Genomic DNA, 9,181 nt, shown 5'->3' on the forward strand with positions numbered 1-9,181 from the left:
ATATATTTCTACACCTTGATTGGAGTCCACCCATGCTAAATTCAACTGATTTGACATGATTTGGAAAGGCACACAGCTGTCTATATAAGGTCTCAGTTTAAAATGCATATCAGAGCAAAAACCAAACCATGAGGTGGAAGGAACTGCCTGCAGAGCTCAGAGACAGGATTGTGTCAAGACACAGATCTGGGAAAGTCTACGAAAAAAAAATTCTGCAGCACTGAAGGTTCCCAAGAGAATGGTGGCCTCCATAATCCTTAAATGGAAGAAGTTTGGAACAAGCGGCACTCTTTGTAGAGCCTGGCCAAACTGAGCAATCGGGAGAGTAGGGCCATGGTAACAGAGGTGACCAAGAACTTGATGGTCACTCTGACTGAACTCCAGAGATCCTGCGTGGAGATGAGAGAAACCTCCATCATCTCAGAGACCAATAAGGGAAGTGGAAGGCCCCTGTGCTAAATCTCTTTTATTTTGGCTTGAGGCTGCAACGTAACAAAATGTACTCACATTAAAGCAGTCTGAACACTTTCCAAATGCACTGAATGGGCCATCATTTGCATGCTGAATCTATTTTCTAAAAAGTATAAGTGCTTTTACACTTCACAGTTTAGTACTTGAAAAGCAGGATTTAAAGTGCTTGATGAATGGCCAAATGAATCACTTGCTCCTTGGCCCACGTCCTCATCTTCCTCCAGATTTTAAGGAAGTCTGTTAAGTATGTTTGTGAATATCTTGCAAATTAGCAAAAGTGAACATATGGTGGAAGTTAATTTATCTTCAGATGAATCATCAGGAGTGTAATTTACACACAATCATTGCAGGTCCATGCCCCCGCCCCCACTGCTCTGCTCACAGTGTTTGAATGGCACAGGAGAAGAAAGTACAATTTCATTAAAACTGCAACTTGTGCAATTACTTGTGAATGTTTTCTGACCATAAATTACAAGTGCTCTAATGTGTACTACAGTCACACCCTCATAAAAACTGTGATCTATTATATGCTATCAATTTATATACTACAAATTTCCCAAGACAAATATGCTTTGAGAGAAGTTTAATGCCAACCCAGTTGTGGCTTTATTATTTTCAATAACTTTATTACCCAAGTGGAAATATGTTTATACTGAGGGTGTCTGCAATATATTTTTATAGATATTGCATTTCACTTCCTTACAATATCTGCTCAACTTCTCTATGTTCATGTTTAGGCACTGGCTCCTTAAAGTTAGGGAAAGGTCAAGGTCCTGGTTTACTACAGAATAGACCCACAGTGAATGGAGGCACAAGGCAGAACGTGTCTATTAGCATGTAAAAGAAACCACCATCTTCTCCTCACCTTAACCATAAGTGCTTTAATTGCCTAAACCTAACCACATGTGGCACTAAGGATAGGAACCGCTGTCAAAGTCCAAAGTCCAAACACTTTGTTCAACGGGAAAAATGTTCCTACCAAAGACAATCCTGGCAGCAATTAAGACTTTATTGGCAAACTGGTTACTTATTGGTAACTTCTTGAAGACTGTGTCAGGCTAATTGGGATTTGTACAGCAATGCATCTGGCATTCGTTTCCATGTTATGCAAAGAGAGGAGATGCTCCTGCAGCAGCCCAGATCAGTCAAGAGATATTACTGAGCAGAAACAAGCTTGTGTAAAATAGTGATAAAAGTGCATATACAGATGCACTGTCAGCACTCAAAGAATCCACTACAGGCACTGCACACATGAGGTTTGGTGAACCACCACTCTTTTCATGAACAGAACTCTCTCTCTCTCTCTTTGGTATTTGACTTGATATAAAGACACGCTGACCTCTGCGAGGTCATCAGAGGGTAGAGAGACCAGGCGAGCAGGAGGGGGGAGGTGAAGTCTGGAGCGAACGTGCGTCTGGGAACCAAGTGTGATTCACACGCTACTCATCCCCATACAGCTCTGTTCTATACAGAGCCTCAGGCACTTCACTGAGAGGGGGGCTTTGTTTGGAGTCCTCTGAGTGTTTGTGAGTTAAAAAACCCTCCTGTGAATCAACAACAGTACGATTTCAGTTATCTCTTTCTGACTAACCAAGAATTCATCATTCATGCATTTGCTCTTTTGTTTTTCAGGCTCAAAGCACCCCATTGAAAGCTGGTCAGAGGAATCGATCAGCCTTTGTTTTGGAAAAGTTTAGTTTCACAGGCAGAGCACCATTAGAAAGTTTTTCACTTGTGATGTTTCACCACACGTCGCAGTAAGTGGGTAACAACTTGAAGAGGGTTGTTATTATCCACCAAAGAGCCAATTAAGAGGCTGGTCCCTACACCTCTTTGTTGAGGACCTGAAAGTGGTCACACAATGGTCACAAAGTTCACAACTTCATGCCAACTGCATCATTCACACTTCTTAAAATCTTGTTTCAGGCAAGTCTTAATCCTAAAGAGAGACATTAAGATTATTGTCAGAATAAAATCGAGATCCTGTTGTTTGGTTGAGCTTTAATAATATGCTTCTTAATGGAAAGTGTGAGAGGGAGGAGAAACTGTAAGGTAGACAAAGAGAGACTGGACATCCAGTCAGTCAAAGTCAGTCAGATTGACTGTGAGGACTGTCAGCGTCTTGCTGTAATCACAACACTGAGGATGATCGGTCTTCTGGGAAATCTTTGAGACAGACAGGCGGCGACTGCACAGTGAAACAGCTTAAATCAGCAAAACACAAGACAGTGCTTGTGATATTTCAAGCTAGCTGAAGGAAGTTGCAGTAGAGCATTGTATGGATATGAGACAGAATTTCTCCCCTTGAAGAAAATTAGGGTTCGCTCTCTTAGCTTGGAGAATTGTGGGATAAATAGATTAATAAATAAACCTGAAGCTACTTATGATTATTTGTTTTAATGAACTATGTTGTTCAGGTTATTGCCCATTTTATTGATTTGTCCCATCACTTACTTCACAGTAGAGCTATGACACATTCTCACCACCCCAAGAGACAGTGCTCCTATCATGGCCCTTATTAACCTTGTGACTTGTAATTCCTCTTTGTTTCCTTCTGTTTTCTTTTGTTTTCTGTTTGTATCACTTTATTTTAGTTTTATACTGTTAGGTTGTCTCCAGCTAATATCAGTCATGTTTTGTGCTGAAGTTGTAGAAATAAACCTGACTCTACTTCTAAAGAATTTCACAGGCTGGAGGTGGTGATGTCCTCACTTCTAATGAGGGGGTCTGATGACTTGGCCTCAGATGAGGGAAACAGTGAAGAGGGGTGGCAACAAGTCTAACCATGATATCTGACTCAGTTGTGAAGCAGGTGTTTCAGTCACACAAAAAAAAACCATTGATGGAGTCAAAAGCCAATAATTCACGAATGGAATGAAATTAATACATTTTTACTGATTCAAGTGATTGAGTTATATTTTTACTATATGTTGCGATTATATATTATTATATATGGGGCTGAGATTCATTATTTCAGCAGAAATCTGATAACACTTTCAATGAAAATTGAATCAAATGCAGCCATTCTGCTTTCATGTCTTTGGCTTCATTTCACTGCTGTTTGGTTTGGCTTTGTCCTCTGCAGATGCATGCTGGGAAAGGCTCCAGCCACAAGAATAAGCAGGCAAAGACAATAAATGAAATGTGTGGTTTGAGGCTACATAAGAAGTGGAAGATGAATTAGAGGCTCAGTCAAGATTTATTTGGAATATATTATATATTAGAATATGTTCATTTAAATGCAGTGAAGTCCATAGGTGATATTACATTATTAATCATGTGCATCCTCATGTTCCCCTTTGTGACTTGATCATCATTGAACATCATCATCGTCTGTGTGTGTGTGTGTGTGTGTGTGTGTGAGAGAGAGAGAGAGAGAGAGAGAGAACCCCCTCTGAGAAACCCATGAACCCATGAACTCGCACACTCCCGGTGTCCTGCTATGAGCTGAGGCCTGGTCTGACCTGGGCATCTGTAGATGGCAAATGCATCTAGCAGATGGCTCTATGTGTGTGTATTGGCGTGTGTGTGTGTGTGTGTGTGTGTGTGTGTGTGTGAAAATTACACTAACATTCATGTTTGTGTTTATATGCAGTAAGTATTTAAGCAGGACGGCAACCTAATCAGGACAAACAGCTCAACGGTGTGCAATAGGTATTAGTGCAGCCTGTGTGTGAGCCAGATGAACAGCCTTACACAAACTGACCAGCTGGTATGTCTTGGTTTCACTGCCTGACAGACATGTCTGTCTGATAGCAAAAATCTATTGGCTCCAACTCTGTGGACTGTAATAAGATTTTGACTGGACACTTTCACTGGAATAAATGATCCTGTGTAGATTTATCCAACGAATTATTTTGTGTTATACCATCGCTACAGAAAATATTCTGATTGGCTGGCAGGAATCCATTAAAATCATTTTGGGGACAACTTAAAATATGGCTCTGGTCTCTACAGAAGTTTAACTACTGTCTACTCAGTAGTCTAACTACTAACTACTCAGTCTGACAGGAGTAATTGGAAAGCGGGAGAGGGTACTTTTCTTTGCTGTAAATGACCATTTAATTAATTTCATTTAATGGAGATCCTCTGTGTTCTTCAACGTAGAAACACGGGAACAATAATATAGCTGTAAATAGCACTATAAATACCCATAAACCTCTGCCTCCATTGCTAAGCTTGTCAGAGATGCCAATCAGAGCTGCAGCAAAGTCAAAATGCTTTGTTGTTGTAAACGCCACACTAAAGTAGCTGGATTCATCTTAAAGGTGAACTGATTTAAACTGCTGAGTGTTTGAAATATACTTTTTGTTGAAAAGTTAGATGAGAAGAATAATACCGCTCTCATGACTGTCTCGTACAGAGCAGGAGCCAGGAAGTGACTAGCTTACGCCGCAGGTTAGCATAAAGGGTTGTATAGCTGGGGGAAACAACTAGCCTGGCTCTGTCCAAAAATGCGTCCTTAAAACAAAAATAAAAACATTACTTCTGATTTTTTCTCCGACATGGAACTGTAAAAATGACAAGTTGTGGATTTACTGGACGCAACCTGCTGCAACTGCTTCTAGGCAAATGGACTCACAATACTTGGCAGCTCTTCATTAAGCTGAGCTAATCGCCTCTTGGCTTTATCTCTTTACTGAACACAATGACATGACTGGCACTGATCTACTCATTTAACTCTGACATTTTAACACATTTTACATTTTAGCAAAATGTAAAATGCTCCTTGGCAGTCGTAACCTCTCTCCTTATATGTTAAAGTAAACAGGCTTGAACCTTAATTGTCCTCTTATCAATGAACTGTTTATTTTCTAAAGCAGTTGTTTATCCTTTGTACTTATAAGTTTCATGTCTTCCAAACATTAAAAGTGATTATGCTCTTAAACAGTCAGCGAATGTATAGTGATCACTGCAGCATGCTATAGCATCCACACCTATTCTTCACATATGACATTTAACTCCTGACTATGGCCTACAAGCAGGATTTAAAGTGGAATTGAGGTTTTTATAGGAAACAATATATAGGATAAAATGGATTGCCTGTACCTCATGTACTGCTTTTTTAATATTCAGACAACTTGGCATCATTGCTTGCTAAATGTAAGCATACCTGTCTTGTTCAGAAAAATCTAAGTACCAATACAAAATTTACAATCAGATAGTTCACGATCAAACTTTGAGATATACAGTACAATGCACTATTATAAGTAATCTGGGTGAATTGCGATGACGTAAGAAATCTCTATAAACTAATTATGTGTCCTATTGATGGTGAAATAAAACGTCTCAGTGTTTTGTGTGTGTTTCATAATCAGAGGGTGAGCCTGTAGGGGCAGGTAGAGGAATGCAACGATGGAGACAGCGGAGAAATATCGTCATCGGAGACTGTGTAGGTGATAGAAAGCATACAGGGTGGGTTTGTGTGTATTGTTTGACTTGTGTGTGTGCATGTATGTGTGTGAGGTGCGGCTCTGCCTTGCGTTATCTTTGCATTCCTAAATACACTAACTCCTCTACACGACTGCCATGGCAACCCAGAAGCGAAAAGGCACTAAAATCTGACACCCACCTCTCCCTTTTTCCTCACACACACACACACACACACACAATTGATTCCTGGTGCCTGGCTCTCAGAGGCATACAGTTACACGAGGGGGTTACCTTTGAATGTTCAGGTTTTAAGAGGGACAACCTGTGGAGAAGAAAGTGAGTCCTGAGGGAACTGGTGAACGTTGTGGCCCTCATGCTCTTTGTAGTGTTTCCGATAAGCAGTAAACAGGCTGTCTCCAAACAGAGGTTCCTTCGTTCTTTCATCTTTCATTTCAAACACCTGTTGAAAATGTTCAAATTTCACTTGGACCATAAGTTGTGCTTTTTTTTCCCCTACATTTTAAGCAGAGGATTCGGAATCAGAGAGAAGCATTGAGTTTCAAATGGGAAGTCTAACATCTCCAGTGACTAACTAAAGAGTATTCTTCACATGCAGGCCAAATGCAAACAAAGACCTTTTGGTGTCGTGACAGGATATCTTTTATGGGGCCTCCTATGGTAATGGGAAGTGACACACAGAAACAGACAGAAACCTGAGCAGCTCAGTACCTGGTTTGTCAATTAGCCCAAACAAACAGTGTGAGAGGGCAAAAAACTCTGAACTTCTCCTTTTGGGAGAGCTCAAGTAATATGAAGAGGCTTCGTCTTTGTTTCCACGGTTCTCCACCCACTTTGGGGAACAGTTACTAAATTTTGCTTCTGCTCAGGACAGGTGAGACTGAATGCAACTTCCATTTGGGTATCATTGTTTCCTAAAGTCTCTGTTTCTCCTGGTCCAGACTAAAATGCCACCCTGGACAGGACAGTGTAGTGTGGACGCCACATGTGAATGTAGCAAAACTTGAAAACTTAAAATGAAATCATATTAGTGTCACTGTAACTTCAAACTCTAAGATATTCAATTTGCTGAGCTTTGACTGAGAATCATTCCCAGCACTTTTTATATTACTGTGCTTATCATGACTGACAGCAGACTCTGAGGGAGAGATAACATTGGTCCTCTCTGACCTGAGTATTGCCTTCAGTCATCAGAAGTCTGTTTCTTGCCACCATGCATTAAAACCCACTTCTCTCCTCAGTGAATTTAATTTGAGATGATTGTCCCTTTAATAATTCATTCAGGCTGATGATAAAAGACAGCAGGTACAGCAGTCTGAATGCTGGCGAAGCAGTGGACACGTGGATGTAGGCATGTAAATCCACCTTTCTATTCAAAGTTGGAGCAGTATATATTATCAGACATTAAATATTCCGTTTTTTTCACTGACATCTGTGATTGTGTGATAGTGATTATGGTGCACAAATGCAGGAGTATGAGGAGAGATGCAAACAACACACATCATGTGGAGCTGTCAGGGCACTGCTCATATTTCAGCTTCCTGACGCTGATTCTGAGGACAGGACCTGGGCAGTTTATGATTGGCTCTGCTCCAACAGCATCCCCATGTTGCAGTGTGAAAAATGCAGTGTTGCCTCCATCACAGTCTCTCCCTCTCTCTTTCTCTCTCTCGCACACTCACAGCAGCCTGCTGCACGTCAACAAACTGCTAATTCATCAGTGTGCACGGTGGGGCAGAGGCTCTCGGTGTAACATTAAGTGGCTGCGATCCGTTCATAATTTAAGGGAACCTTATAAAAGATAAGCAATTCCCAATGCTTTATGGGACACATTGTACACAGACAACTTCAGCCTCATACCAGCAAAAGCAAGAACTGTGCAAGTGAATGATGCATGCAATATGTGCAGAGTAATCTTTAATTTATCAAGAATAATTTAGAGATACATGAATTAAGGAGGAATCTAGCCAAATGATATTATATTTTCCCCAACTTCCCCAAAGACTTCCATTACTGCACTGTTCATAAGTGATTCCACCCATTCTGCTTTGCTTCTCCTCTAATTTGGATGTTCCCACAACATCTCAGCACTAAAATCTCAACCTCTTGTGACAGAAGATTTACCATATCTTGTGTCCGATAACAGTTTTATATAGCAGCCTTTGCTGCGGGTTTGCAGACTGGCACCGCACACAGCTAACAAGAAGATTCTTAGCACAGATACACATCAGTACAAGAACAGGATATTATGCGACTTGCTGCAAGAATTTAATCCATGCCTGAGCAAACAGGCCTGGTTTGAATAGCAGAATGTCTCTCGAAGCTTTCCTTCCATATCTTTATGCAAAGCACAAGCTATTTGATTCACCCCATTAGCAGAATTATTGTGTGCTCTGTACTGCCAAAAATAGATGCAATGCAACAAACTCTTAATCCTCTTGAGAGGACTGTGACGCTCTCCAAATTCAACAGGTGGTCTTGTAAAAGATATCACTTTTCCAGGATCCAGTCTCTGCTCTGCCACTTATGCTGATTGTCTCAGCTCTGCTATAAATCCTTGCATGAGGCTCAGGAAACTGGCAGGTTCTGTGTCCAATTAATTCATATGGATGGATGTCTCCTTCACAGGAGGTAGACTGGACCAACGGGATGCTTGGAGTGGAGGAAAGGTAGTTAAAGTACTGTTGTTTTTTTTCTCTGCCATATTCCTCCATCTTTTCAAGAACTGTCTTTTTTGGCATCCTTATGACACACTAGAGAGAACCAAGAGGAAAAGAGCAGAAGAGGCAACACAACACAAAATACAGCAGAATCTGAAGGTGTTTCAGGGGCTCTGTTTGAATAAGTCAAAAGGCCAACAGATAAAACCTTGTTTGAGTGTTATTTCTCACTAGGACATCAGAGGACATGCTCAGTTAAAAGGTTAATCTCTATGGATGGCTGCCTTCATCCAACACAGCGGCTGTGTGTGTCAGTCTGTGAGCTTTGCCTCTCCTTTTGCTGCCTGTAATGGAAACCAGCAGGGGTCCGGCCTGGCTCAGCAGCAGCGGCAGTGTTTTCCTATCACTCTCGTCACCCTAGCCATGATGAACAGAGGCAGGAACTAACCAGGGGGTCACAGGAGGGAAGTGGCAGCAAAAACCCAGGTTGTTGGTACACATCCACCTTCCCCACACCTAAAGAGCTTCTGAACAAGACTGATTGCCTGCAGAATAAACTTGCACAGCCTGGTGTGTTTTTAACCAAGTGTCTTTTTTCTTTTTGGTGAGACCATGCATCCTTTGTATCCTTAAGCTGCAACTTAAAAAAAAAAGAAAAG

The sequence above is a fragment of the Trachinotus anak genome, unplaced genomic scaffold (genome assembly GCF_046630095.1).
Source record: "Trachinotus anak isolate AG129_WGS33_773 ecotype Australia unplaced genomic scaffold, CSIRO_AGI_Tana_v1 ptg000028l, whole genome shotgun sequence".
NCBI lineage: Eukaryota > Metazoa > Chordata > Actinopteri > Carangiformes > Carangidae > Trachinotus > Trachinotus anak.